General features: G+C 48.4%; 1 protein-coding gene across 1 annotated transcript in view; it reads right to left on the reverse strand.

Moving 5' to 3' along the window:
• ITGA11 (integrin subunit alpha 11) overlaps positions 1-14,832 on the reverse strand; it is a 104,806-nt gene that overhangs the window by 77,159 nt on the left and 12,815 nt on the right. The window lies entirely within an intron of this gene.

The raw sequence follows: 14,832 nt of genomic DNA on the forward strand, positions 1-14,832 counted from the left end.
TGTCAAGTTGGTTTCCATATAACACCCAGTGCTCTTCCCAAGTGCCCTCCTCCATGTCCATCACCCCCTTCCCCTTTCTCCCTCCCCCTTCAGCTCTCAGTTTGTTTTCAGTATTCAAGAGTCTCTCATGTTTTGCCTCCCTCCCTCCCCCTAACTTTTTACCCCCATCCCCTCCCCCATGGTCCTCTGTTAAGTTTCTCTTGTTAGACCTATGAGTGAAAACATATGGTATCTGTCCTTTTCTGCCTGACTTATTTCACTTAGCATGACACCCTCGAGTTCTATCCACGTTGCTGCAAATGGCAGGACTTCATTCTTTCCCATTGCCAGGTAGTACTCCATTGTATATATAAACCACATCTTCTTTATCTATTCATCAGTTGATGGACATTTAGGGTCTTTCCATGATTTGGCTATTGTTGACAGTGCTGCTATGAACATTGGGGTACGTGTGCCCCTATGCATCAGCCCTCCTGTATCCCTTGGGTAACTTTCTTTTTTTTTTTAATGTTTTATTTATTTTTGATACAGAGAGAGACAGAGCATGAGAGGGAGAGGGGCAGAGAGAGAAGGAGACACAGAACCGGAAGCAGGCTCCAGGCTCTGAGCTAGCTGTCAGCACAGAGCCTGATGCGGGGCTCGAACCCATGAATGTGAGATCTGACCTGAGCTGAAGTCAGAGGCTTAACCAACTGAGCCATCCAGGTGCCCCTCCCTTGGGTAACTTTCTAGCAGTGCTATTGCTGGGTCATAGGGTAGTTCTACTGATAATTATTTGAGGAACCTCCACACTGTTTTCCAGAGCTCTAGCAGTCCCATTTTAAAGCTGAGGAAGCTGGTCCCTAGAAGCCAAATGACTCATCCAACTCACTCAGCTGGCTAAGGGGCAACTCCTTGGCCTCATTCTTCCCGTCTCTGGGCAAAAGAGGGCAGGGCACACAGAGGCCAGGGAGCCTTGAGTTGCATCAGCGAATTATTGGCTAGACAGAATCCTTCGAAGCACTTTCTTTCTGGTTCAAAGCTCAGATTTATTTCCCTCCTCTCCCCTCTGGATCATGAGTAATGGCCCTTCTTACAACACTATTATTTGAGAGGCCATAAAGAAGCAAAGAGGCTGCAGACTCACTTGAACCACTGGAGGGTAGAGGCTGTCATTACATTTTTGGAACCATCCTCCCCCTTGGGTTACAAGATCTCTGGCTCAGTGGTTGGGGAGAAGTGGAGAGGATGGCGCAGAGGGGAGGCACTGCTGCTGAGTGAGGTGCCCAGCGTTGGTCCAGGCCACCGTCCACCACCCACCTGCTACCGGCTCCCTCTGCTGCAGGGGAGCCCTCTCCCATACCTCAGCCCTCATCAACCTCTCCCAGGTGGGGCCACTCTCCCCAGGACCTTTGCCACCAGAACGTCCAGCTTAGGGCTGCCCTGACATTTAGCTCGGATCACAGCCTGACTTCTAGAACCATTCTCCCCTTCTCCGTCTGTGGGTCTGTGCCATGCAATGATGAATCAAAGGCGAGCCCTATCCTTGGGGGCCCATGGCTCCCTTTCCCTTGTTACTCTGTCTTCACTCTCTATTCATTTCATCTCCCCCTCTCCTTTTCTATTTCTCTTGTAAAAAAATTTTTTTTAACATTTATTCATTTTTGAGAGAGAGAGAGAGAGAGAGAGAGCGAGCGAGCAAGCATGCGAGCAGGGGTAGAGCAGAGAGAGGGAGACACAGAATCTGAAGCAGGCTCCAGGCTCTGAGCTGTCAGCGCAGAGCCTGACATGGGGCTCGAACCCATGAACCATGAGATCATGACCTAAGCCTAAGTCAGACGCTTAACTGACTGAGCCACCCAGGCGCCCCTCCTTTGCTATTTCTCTTCACCAGCTTTTCTACAACCCTCCACGTCTGTCTGCAAGATGGGCTCAGGGTGACTCATCACAGCTAAACCAGGAAGAAGTGATTCAAGATGGAAAGTGGCAAGGATATATAGTGATTCCACAGAAAGCACCAGCAACCTTGTCAAGATGGTCTTTAGTCAGTGACAAACTTTTGCCATCGGCCGTGTGTCTGAGGGTTGGAGCTGTGTGGAAAGGAAGAAGAGTCTGGAATCCTGAGGAGACCTTGATTCTTCAGGAGGAAGTCAGGGAAAGCTAGAAGGCACTGTTCTATCCAAGTCTGGGGGAAACAAGGTTCAAGTTAAGTAGTGGCCCATCACAAAAGATGAGTGAGAAAAAGCGTGTACAGCACGTTGATTTGTTTTTATAATTGAATATAACCTTAAAACATGATGATTATAATTGTGTGCTTTAAAAATTTTTTTATTTTAGAGAGAGCAGGGGAGAGGGGCAGAGGGAGAGAGAGAATCTCAACAGGCTGCAAGCTCAGAGCTCAGCTTGCTGAGCTGGATGCAGGGCTCGATCCCACGATCCTGAGATCATGAGCTGAGCCAAAATCAAGAGTCAGAATTCAACCAACTGAGCCATGCAGGCGCCCCATTGTGATTTTCAATAAGGAGTTCTGTTTTTCACATTTTATAGCCTGACCCTGTAGAAGCTCAGGGCGACCTGAGCGGTGACATCTACAGGTAGCCTAGATGATTGGCAGGAGGAGCTTACTGGGCTGCCTCCCTCCCCCTAGTGTCAGTGATGAGAACTGCAGGTAAAGTGCCAATGAGCAATTAATAACCAGTCTTGAAAATTCAAACCTAAGCAAGTATAGAAATACATTCTCAACATGGAGTGAGTTTTAGTATTACTTTGTTCTCCCCTTCACATAGCATCCTTCCCTGTCCTGCGCTGGACCTAGGAAGGATGTTGGGTCTCAGAGCCCTACTGGCAAAGGGGGAAGAGCTGGGGGGAGGGGGGAGAGTCCATAGGCCCCAGTGGGGCGCAGGGAGGTGGTGGAGGGAGAGGATGCTAAGTCAGCAAATCCTTCTGGATTCCCTGAACTGCCCAAGTTAAATTTATTTTCTTTCATGAAGGTTAGTCACCAGGAGAGTTCCCTTTCAATGTTTCCACTGTGACCAAGGCTGTGAGTCTTGCCCCAAAAGCATGTATGTAATGGTTGGCTCCTGCCTCTCCAAGCTGAGAACTAAGGTCCTTTCTACACCCAGAGGACCCGCCTGAGCTCCCTTTCAGGTTGATCAGTTGCCTCTGTGGCTCCCTTACCCTTGCCCACATACTCTTTAAGTCGTGGGTTTCCTTGTGTGGTTCTGGCATTAAAAAAAAAAAAGAAGAGGGAAAGGAGAAGAAAGAAAGGAGGAGTGGAAGAGACAACAAGGCAAGAAAAGACAAAAGTATCTGGGGGCGTGAGGAGCCTTGAAAGCATTTGCTGGCTGCGTCTTGAGCTGTGTGCCACTGGTGGGTCCTCCAGGCCCTGAAGAACCCTGAAGGGCCCCCAGCTCCTGCCTGGGAGGACCACTGTCTAGATGTCCACTGCTCTGGCCTCTGGGGCCCACGCTCCGCCTGTGCATGTGCTGCCTACCAGGGTCTGCTGGATGGCTTGGCCTGGGGGCCTGAGCCAACATCCCCTCCCCTCCCCTCCGCGAGCACAGTTTTTCTCTCTCTCTTCCTCTCTCTGGTGCGCTGGGTGGTTTCATCCTATCCTGGGCTTTGCTTCTGTAGTGATTTATCCTTTAACCAGAATGAGTCATGGCACCGGATTTTATTTGTTCCAAGAGAAAATAGCAGAGGGTATTTATGCACTGCGGTATTGGGACCCTGCTCTGGGGGCCTGAGCCACGAAAAGGGCTTTGTATGTTCTTGGGTGAGATTTCTCCAGCAACAAAAGCTGAGGCTGCCCTAGGCCTGACAACTGTCATTGGCACCGAGGAGGAGCGACAGGCTTGGATAAGACCTGGCATTCTGCCCGAACGATAGTTTTTAGGGCCCTTTTCCTTGAAATCCTCCCCAGACACCAGATCCTTTTGTGGGGGTAGGCAAGCATAGGGCACTAACTTATCCAGCAAAATATGCCCTCAGTGGACACTTCACACACCATCTCCTACTTCTCCCTCAGGAAAACCCATCTGGGCTCACATCAGCATGCCCATTTCGCAGATGAAGAAATCCTGGCCCAGTAAGTGGCTGTGACGTGCTTGAGTTCCCATGGCCTGGGAAAGTGGCTGAGCAGGGAAGGGAGCCCAGGTTTGTGCGGTTCCAAAAGTCTAGACGTTTCCCACAGTAAAAGCCACCCCTGTGTGCCTTCATTTATCTGCCCAGGCAGAAGACCTGCACCCACCTTGAGACTTGCCATAACCCGGAGGGAAGGGGCCACAAACGAGAGACTGGAATCCACAGGGGTGGGGAGAGGAGAGAAGGGGCCTGAGAGCACCCTGGAGCTTAGGCTTGACACCCAGGCTTTGTGCATTTATTCCTCATGGATCACCTTTCCAGTCAACCCAAAATTCTATCACCAGTGGGCCTCCTGTTATCTGAGAAGGTCTGTACAGAAAGGCATTGGACAGAATAAACACCTGACCCAGATTACAATTTAGTGTAAGTAGCTGTTACCTGGTGATCTTGAGACAGGAGACCCAGGATGGTGGGGGGACTAACCCTTTGGCAGTTTTCACCTAGGCACCCAGTGGAGGTGTCACAGGGAGAGGAGTTGGGAGACCTGGCTTCAATCCTGCTTCTCCCACTCACTTGCTGTGTGACCTTGGTGTAGTGGCTTTCTGTCTCTGGCACTCAGTTTCCTTGTTTATAAAATAAGGGGAGCCACCCCATCCCTCCCCAATCCACCTCCACCTCTGAGAATTGGGGTCCACTGGAGATTGCACCAGTGGTGACCCTGTCTTCGGGCTAAGGAGATAGCCCCTCTGTTTGGGGTCTCCACCAGTGGAAGACACTGTCTGCAGAGAGCTCTCTGGGGAGAGATGGGGTATCTACTATCCTATATGGGGCAGGTCCATTCCAACTTTGTCTTAGGGGCTGAGGACGCCTTATTCCTCTGTGAGGCCAGGACTTTGGGAGGAGGTGGTGGTGCTGGCAGGATTTGCACGTAGCCCAGGGGTGGGAGAGCATGTGCACGTAGCCCTGGGCAGAGGGTTTGCCAGGCAGGGTTCTGCACCTCACTCCCCACTACCTCAATGTCCATATGCAGGACAACTGCACAACTCTTTCAGCATCTGACCACATGATCCCTGAGTTCAGTTATTGCAGAAGAATCTGCAGGCCCCCTCAAAGAGACAGGAAGCTGTCTAGGACTCCGTGTGACTCTGGATGAACCAAGCCACCAGGTCTGAGGGTGATGACGGTTATAGTTTAGAGGCTTCTTTTTCCCAAAAGGAAGTTTCTGTTTCCCACCAGGACACCCCAGGAGACTGAGGCACTAGCATGGATCTTCAGGGTCCTCCTAATCCACTGGATTCCCTCTCTTGGCCTCCAGGGCCCTTCCCCCTCACTGCCCTTGTCCCCGTCTTCACAGAAGCTCTACTCCGTCCCCACCCATGGGTGTACACCACAGGCCAGGTAGCACTGTAAGGTATGGCCGCAGGCCAGGTGCAGGGACAGGGCAGATGGCAAGGAGCTGGACTGGGCTCCCTCCCCTCAAGGGTACAGTCAGGCTGAGGAGACTAACACTGGAGGCTGTGCACAGAAGCGAGGGGCGGGCAGGCAGGGTACAGGACAGCACCCTCCCCCCACCCCCTGGCTTTGGCTCCAGACTCCAGTGCTAGAGCGGAGGAGGAAGAAGTGGGGAGTGGGGAGACAGGGATCCGGTGGAGGAGGGGCTGAAGGGGTGGAGGGGAAGAAACACTGAAAAGTCAGGAGCCCGGTAGGAAATCCAGAAACCAGTCAGAGGAAATGGACAAAGAGAAGAAAAAAAAAAAAAAAGGAAAGGTAGAAGGAGGCAGAAGGGCTAAGAGAGATGGGGGGGAGTGCTTAGGGGGTGACAACAATCAAGTGTGAACCGGTCTTCACACACACCCCCATGCAGCCCCATCCCCAGCCGGCTCTGAGCTCGCAGAGTCCCCATTTCCCCACCCATGGGGGCACCTACACCCGGTTCAGGTCATTTTGCTTCTGCCTGTTGTCGTGAGCTTAAGATACTGGGGACAGAGATCTCTAGGACTGTGGTTCTTAGAGTGTGGTCCCCAGACCGGCAGCCCCAGCCACCCCTGGGAGCTTACTGGACGAGTGGATTCTCAGGTCCCACCCAGACCTGCAGACTCAGAAACTCTGGATGTGGGTCCCTCAGGGGACTCTGGTGCCCCTGCTGAGGTTTGAGAACCACTTGCTCCAGAGGAGTGACTACGGATGGTTCACATAAGTTGCAGTGAGTCCTCGTGAAAGCTCTAGACTTACTCTGTGTGTGGAAGTACGCTTCCTGAGTGCTTCTGGGCTCTGGTCCCACAGAGGTTTCCCCAAACTCCCAGCTGCTTCTGAGGCTTAATAGGGATGAGCCTCAGAGTATGCACACCACCCCGTCTGTCTTGCAATTCTCCCCTCCTCTGCCCTCTGTGACACTATACCCCCTTCTCTCTCCCTCCTCCCCACTCCCACCCATGGGCATCCTAGGGTTCTTTCCTCAGCCCCCTCCTTCTCTCTGAACGCTCCTCTGTGAATGTAGTTCTCCCAACGCACATCTGAGTCTGGACCCTGATCTGCCAAGGTGAAGGTCTCTGCCCTCTGCTGCTGGCTGGCCACCTAGAGCCGATGACCCTTGGATACTTGAAACCAGTGGGGCCAAAGCTTAGCTCACATGTTCCCCCAAAGTCTGTCTCCTCTTGCTGGATTTTGCTTTTCTGTGTTTTCATGGTCTTGCCAGTCAGCAAGACTTGCCCCGAGCCAGCCTTCATCTGGTTTCCTCTGCCTCCTCCTCCTCTTGCCTTAGCCCACTCTACTCCAGCCACAGTCTTGGTTCCTTGAACATTCCAAGCACCTTCCTACCTCAGGGCCTTTACACTTGCCATTCTCTCTGCCTAGAATACTCTTTTTCTTTTTTTTCTAGGTCTCCATGCTTGTCTCAGATTTTCCCTTTCCTTCAGGTTTCTGACTGCTCTCACCCTAGTATTGAGGCCTTTCTTGGTGGCCCACATAAGGTGGCAGCAATGTCCCCCAACTTACCCTGCCTAATGCTTCTCCATTGCACAGATCACCATCTGATAGATGATGGGGAAACTAACAATGTGTCTTCCCCCCCGGTAGGAGAAGGGCTCCATCAGGGTAGGGACTTTGCAGTTTTGTTCTCCATTGGATTCCCAGGACCTAGCACCAGGTTCTCAAAGACGATTGGATGAACTATTGGCACTCATAATGCAGGCCCCTTCCTCAAGACCAGCCTTTAGACCCTCCCCTTACCTAGACTTCCATAGTCTTCCCACCAGCCTCCTCACCTCTAGGCTCTCCTCCCTCAGTTCCATCCTCCACATAGTAGCCAAGCTGAGCACCCTAAAAACTACAACTCTGGTGAACCGCTCTCCTGCTCTACAACCTCCAATGGCTCCCCATTGCCTCCCAGATACAGATGCCCGCTCTGGCATTTAGGAGCCTCCAGCATATTCTCCTCACCTTCCCAGGCTTTGTCCTTACTGCTATGCCTTCTGCACCTCCTCCAGCTGTACAGGATGGCGTCCTTTCCCTAAACGTGGCCTCTTCTTTTCCTCCTCCACACAACCACCCACGCTGCTCTCTCCATCTGTCATAGTCTTCTCACTCACGTGCATTCTGCCCATGGAAATCCTACCCATCTGGAAGCCCTCTCCTCCAGAGCCTCCCCCGATTCCCTCCACCTCCTGAGTTTGACATTTCTCCCTCACATGAATTCCCACAATCCTTTCTGGGTGCTCTCCCTTGGTTCTCTGGGTATACAGCCTGTCGTCCTGGCTGGGCTCAGCACGTGTATGTGACTCTGCTAGAGTTGGGTTGTGGGGACACCAGTGCCTCAGTTCCCTGTGAGGCCAGCAGCGTGGCCGCTGGGGAGAGACACTGCCAAGGGAACCCGTAGATTCCAGCCGGTGGGGCTGCTTCTATTCTGGGCCCCTCTGGGGCTAATGGGACGTGGCTCAGACACTTACTATGGCCTCTCTCTTCAGTCTCAGTTGCCTCCTCTGGAAAATGGAGACAAGGCTACTGCTCTTACATGTTGCTCATGTCCCTGAACCTGCACCCCAGTGAACTCATGATGCCCTCTTGTCTCAAATCCCACTGAGTTCCAAAGGGGTCCCTTCGCAGAGCCCACTGGGGCTGTCCGGCTCCTGTTCCCCCAGCGCCCTTGAGGGGAGAGCACGAAATGCTCTGGCTTGCTGCGAGCTGGCGCTTCTCTCCCCAGGGGTGAGGGCCTCACTGACAAGTCGGAAACGTGTGGGGCCCAGTTCTGTTTTTTTTTCTCAGCATCAGGAAGCTTCCTGCTCTTAGGGTGGGGAGGGGGACCAAAGTCTTGGAGAGGGAGGCCTTCTGCAAACCCTACACCAGGGCTTCTGGAACATCAAATGCTCTGAAAAAAAAAAAAAAACCCACTGACTTAATGATTTCAGTGTACATGCATTAAAGTCATATGGATTAAATTTCTCTGAAAATACACAAGGGCTTTAAAAGCAGGGGTAGTGAATACTTAGCACAATAAGAATTTGTTTTCTCTTTTCCTCTTTGTGCGTCTGTGAGTGTTGTTTTTGTTGCCAAAACCAAGGCATGTGGCAAACTGTTCACGATGTCAGGAGCACTGGTGTGCGGCCAGCTTTGCCCAGTGTGAGCCTGGAGTTGGGGGCTTAGTGGGCAAAGGGGACGGGTTAAGGAAATCAAGTGGCATCCCCACCAGGTTTGGCCCTCTTCATTCTCCAGCCGTTTACATCAGGTTCATGTGCCCTTGACATTCAAGGAGGCCCACAGCCTGGTAAACGGGGGCAGACCTCGTTGGTGTCTATGGTGGAAGACACCTGGTGGGTCCCTCTCTGCAGTGGTGCTGGGACCCGGGTTTCTGGGCAGGCGCTGGGGAGTGATGCTGCTCCTCCCCTCAGTGGGGATGGGGAGCCTCACATGCCCCCCTGTGAGAGTCTCTCGGGGAGCCCTGGCCTCATTGTGGGCCCAGGAGATGCAGACCAAGGTGGGCCAGCTCTGCCTTAAGGGCTAGAAGCCAGGTCCATACCCAGGAGGTAGACTGGGTCAGAGGAAGACTCTTGACCAAGCTGCCAGAGGCCCAATTTCAAGGTTCGGCCGCTCGCTCGCTGCAAGCCACTCAGTCCCCATTTGCCCGTTTTCCACATTCACGTTTGGGGTATTCTTTGATCTTGCCTAACACCCTGAGATCGGTAAGTTCACAGCCGTTTTATATACAAACAAACAGAGGCACAGGGAGGTGGAGAGAGCTTCTCCCCAGTTCCTTCTCCGAGCAACAGACTCTGGCCTGCACCCTGTCGCATGTGCCCTCTCTTTGAGCTGCCTCCTGGCATGGAATTGAATCAACACGCACTGCTGGAGCCGTCTCCCGTGCATAATTTCCAGCCAGTGTCCCCCAAATGACACTGGCATCAACCTCTTTTCCTATGATCAACATCCACAGGGTCTTGTGTCTGAAGACAAGTCTTGGGATGCTGCCTCCAGGGCAGGAAGAACGGGGGCCGGGTGGAGGGGGAAGCAGAGGGGGAAGCATCCAAGTTGGATAAGCAGGGCTGTCCCTGCAGCGGGGACAGGGGTTCCTGAAAGGCCCTGTGTGCTCCTGTCCCTTCTGGGTGAGCTGCAGCTCCCTGGGGCCCCAGGGCCTGTCTGTCTCTCCCAGCCCCGCTATGGCAGAAAACAAACGCAGGTCAGTGGCTACAGACCAAGGTGGGCCGGCTCTCTGTACCCACCAGGCCTCTCCTATGATGTGCTCAGATCAGCAAAAGTGTCCAGGAGTCGATTCTCTCAGAACTCTCTCCTCAAGGCTCAAGCTCCAAGACTCCACTCAAACGCCCCTCTTCCGTGAAGCCCTCCAGAGACCTCAGGCACAGGGTTTCTCCTTTCAAACTCAGGCTGGGTTCCTTCTCTGAGCAAGATGCTGTGCTGGCGGCTCTCAGACACAGGGAAATGCAGACAGCGTCCAGAAGAGGGGACACCCCATGGGCCCAAGCGACCCCAACACAAGCTAGGAAGTGATTGGTGCCATCAGAGGGAGAGCTTAGGAAAGGTAAGGCCATTTCAGGCCAGGAGAAGGATCCAGAAAGCCTCATGGAGAAAGTGGCCTTACAAAGATGAACATAGTTAACAGTAGCTCACATTTTGTCTTGTATTGTTGTTTAATTATTTCAAGGATATTAGTGCTGCCTCCTCAAATGGTCTGTGAGTTGTTTGTGAGCAAAACCATGTCTCACTTATACTAATATTTTGCAGAGTCTAGTAAAGTTTATTAACAGAAGCTTAACAAACAAATATTACTCAAAACAAATATAATCTTGCCAAAGCCAGATCCATTTAATATTTTTTTAATGTTTATTTATTTTGAGAGAGAGAGAAAGAGCCCGAGCAGAGAGGGGGGGCAGAGAGAGAGGGAGAGACCCAAGCAGGCTCCACACTGTCAGCACAGAGTCTGACTCAGAGCTCAAACTCACAAACCATGAGATCACGATCTGAGTTGAAATCAAGACTCGGGTTCTTAACCAACTGAGTCACCCAGGTGCCCCCAGTTCCATTTAATGTTCAATCCTTCATAGAATGTACAAAATATGTACCTTATTTTTTGGGTGGTTGAGAGAGTATTAAACCATTAGTCTTTTGGGACACCTGGGTGGCTCAGTCGGTTAAGTGTCTGACTTTGGTTCAGGTCGTGGTCTCACAGGTTGTGAGCTCGAGCCCTGCATCAGGCTCTGCACTGACGGCTCGGAGCCTGGAGCCTGCTTCAGATTCCGTGTCTCCGTCTCTCTCTGCCCCTCCTCCACTCATGCTCTGTCTCTCGAAAATGAATAGATGTTTAAAAAATACTTTAAATCATTCATTTGGTCTCTCAAAATATGTTCTTTTGAGCCTCTACTTATTGCTTAGAAAGAAAGACAATGAAACAGGCAATCACTATCCAGTTTGATAAATGTTATAAAAAAACAAAATACAGAATTCTACGGGGCAACTATTCTGGTGATGGGAAGGGAGGGTCAGAGAAGGTTTCTCGGCAGAAGTGAAATCTCATTTGGTAAAAGAATGTGGACTTTCAATTCTAGCCATAAACAAATTATGAACGCTAGATAAAACACGTGGAACAACTGTTTTCAGGCACTGGACAGCAATCAACGCAGAGCTCCGTAGGCAAAGAAAGGACAGGAGCTAGACCCACATTCACTCCGGTTCTCTCCATGAGGGTGCTTTCCTCAGTTGGGCACAAGGAAAATAGAGCCCAGGGAGCAGCAGCCATGCTGAGTGGAAGAAACAAAGACTGGAGTTGGGGATGAAAGGAGGATTTGATAGGGGCAGGCAGAAGGAGAGAGCCACAGAAAGACAGCCCCCAAAATGCTGCTAAAATGTTCCCTCAGGACTTTTGGCAGACTCCTAAGCTGGGTAGGCCTCCTGTGAGACTCTAGAAAATCTCTTGGTGGGGGAGAGTTTTTAGAGGCTGTCCAGTGCTTGGGAGATGTTGGGGTTCATGCCTGGTCTGAGCGGAGACACTTAATGACTATTGTGGGCTTCCAGTAGTGATCCCAGAAAATCCAAGCCCTAGGAATAAAGACCACACGCTCAGAGGAAGGACAAAACTAGATGATCTCTGCTCTAACCAAGGCCCAAACCAAGCCATGGTAAGATCTAAGGGATTTCATCAGTAATTTAATTGCCTCTCAGAACAAAATATATAATTCTTTATTCTATTCTATTTTAAAATGTTTCTTTATTTATTTTGAGAGAGCGCGTGAGAGCAGGGAAGGGGCACAGAGAGAAGGAGAGAGAGAATCCCAAGCAGGATCTATGCTGCCAGTGCAGAGCTCGATACAGGGCTCGAATTCATGAACCATGAGATCACAACCTGAGCCAGACCAAGTCTGAGCCTCCTAGGTGCCCTGAAAGGCACTTTAAAAGAAAGTAACATAATCTATAGCCTCTACTGTGTAACATTCACAGTGTCCAACATAGAATAAAATAAAAAATTACTAAACAGGCAAAGAATCGGGAAACAGTAACTGATAATCATAAGATAAATAGTCATTAGAAGCAGACTCAGAGATGATCTAGATATTGGAGTTAGCCAAGGACTTCAAACCACTATGATTAATATGTAAAAGAAAATAGACTAAAAAATTAACAAATGGGAGAAAGATAGATGATTTTAATAGAATTAGAATCTATAGAAAAAGAACCAAATTGAAATTCAAGAACTGCAAAAGAAAATATCTGTAATTAAGAATAAATCAGATGCATTTAGCTACATAATATACCTCATGCACAGAGAAACGGAATTCCTGAGAATGTATCAATGGAAAAAAGTGTTTAGAAAAATCATCCAATGAGTATAGTTAACCACATTAACAAAATAAAGGAGAAAAACCATATAACATTGCAGTCTTTGCAGAAAAAGTATCTGATAAAATTCAATACCTATTTACACACACACACACACACATACACACACCCTCAGAAAATTAGAAATAGAAAAAAATTTTCTTAATCTGAAGGTTTCTATAACAAATGAATAAGCTATAGTCAACATCTTATTTAATTGTGAAATACTGTAAGTTTTCCCTCTTATAAAGGAAATAAGAAAAGTGTGTTCAATGTCACAATTTCTATTCAACTTTGTCTTGAAGATCCTGATCATTGCAATTAGGCAATTTAAGTAAACAAAAGCTATGAAGGTTGGAAAACAAGAAATAAAACTATAACCTAATGGTTAAAACGAACCATTATTTAATTGATCTGATTACTTAAAATGATCTGATTGTATACACAGGAAATTCAAAGAATAGTAGAAATATTAGAAATAATAAAGTAATTTCATAATATTTCTGGGTATAATGTAAGCATACAAAAGTCAACCATATTTTTATTTTTTTACATTTTATTTTAGACAGAAGGAGAGAGTATGTGAGCAGGGGAAAGGAGTAGAGGGAGAGAGAAAGAGAGAAAGAGAGAATCCCAAGCAGGCTCCACACTCAGGATGCGGGGCTCAATCCCACAATCCCGAGATCACGACCTGAGCCAAAATCAAGAGTCAGACACCAGCCAACTGAGCCATCCAGGGACCCTGACTGTATTTTTCTATACTACCATAAAAAGATTAGAAAATGAAATACCATTTCATTTTAACTAGCATAAAATATCAAATACCTAGGAGTTTAATTTAATAAAAGACATGCAAGAATTTTACACTGAAAATTCAAAGCACTCTTGAGGGAAGCACTATTAATTTTCTTAAATGGATGGACAAGATATACTAACCATAAGAAAGATTTATAAATTAAATTTTATTAAAGTTAAGATTTTATTAAAGTTAAAAGATACCATTAAGAGAATGAAAAAGCACATCACAGACTAGAAGTTCTTTGCAAAGCTTTTCTCTGACAAAGGATTCATACATGGAATATATTTTTAAAAATTCTATAAGCTGATAAGAAAAAGACACACAACACAATTTTTACAATAGGCATAAGCCACAAATTAGACACTTCACAAAATGGGATACCAAAAAGCCAATATATTTCCACAAAGTTACTCAACATCATTCGTCGCTAGAGTAACCCAAATTAAACTCACAAGGAGATACCACTGGAATGGCTAAAATGAAAAAGACAGATAATACCAAGTGTTAGTGAAAATATTGAGCAGCTCGAACTCTTACATTACCAGAGAAAAGTTGAAATTGGTAAGTCATTTTGGAAAAAGAATGCTTGGCATATCCTACTAAGGTAGCTACATTACCTACCCTTTAACTCAATGATTCTCCTGAGTACATACCCAATAAAAACGAGGGCAGATGTCCATCAACAGACATGTATGAGAATGTTGACAGCATCTCGATTCAAATTAGCCAAAAAATGGAAACACTCCAAATATCCATCAATAGTGAAGTGAATAAATACACTGCGGTATATTGCTGCTGTGGAAATTACACCAGTGACGAGGCATGAAGTGGGATACATTCCAGGATATATTAAACCTCAAAGACACAATGTTGAGTAAAACAGGACAGGTACAAATGCATACTTACAGTACTATATCGTCTATATGAAGTGCAAAACCATGCAAAACAAATCTGGTGACAGTGGTCAGAATAGTGATTACTGGAGGGGCACTGGCTGCGTAAGGGGACACAAAGAAGCTTTCTGGGGAGCTGGAAATGTTCTACATCATGTTCTGGAAGGTGATGACTGGGCCTATACATATGTAAAATCTCACTGAGCTGCACCCTGGAGATCCCGACACTTTACTATGTCTAGTTATGCTCAATGGAAAGACAGTGAGATATGCCTTTAAAAAAAATATGAGAGAATTAGCAGATCAGCATGGTGGGGTAAGGTGGGGGGTGTAGGACAGGACATTGTTGGGGGAGTGAACAGCGTGTGCAGAGAAGGTCAGGAGGGAGAACCGGAAAAACAGAAAAAAGGCAATTTGGCTAGCGTGTTGACTAAAGAAAGGAGTGGGGAAAGTCGAAGAAGAGGTTGGGGAGGGTAGGCAGAGGCCAGATTGGAAGGCAAGCAGGGTAGAACGCTTTTTGCCACTGTTTATGTGGTCCCTTGACTCATCAAGGGCATCTTAGAGGGCCAGGAGAGGCCCGGCCTTTTCCATCTCAGGAAGGAGGGCCTTGCCTTCTGTCAGCTAAAAACCAAGCAGAGGGAGAAGACGAGCGATTAATAGTACATGTGAGGGGCGGGTCTTCCTGGAGTGCTGGAAACGTTCTACAACTGATTTATAGCGATGGCTGTACAAGTTGGTAAATTTGCTTTAAAAAAAAAG

Source organism: Suricata suricatta, chromosome 9 (genome assembly GCF_006229205.1).
Source record: "Suricata suricatta isolate VVHF042 chromosome 9, meerkat_22Aug2017_6uvM2_HiC, whole genome shotgun sequence".
NCBI classification, from domain to species: Eukaryota; Metazoa; Chordata; class Mammalia; order Carnivora; family Herpestidae; genus Suricata; species Suricata suricatta.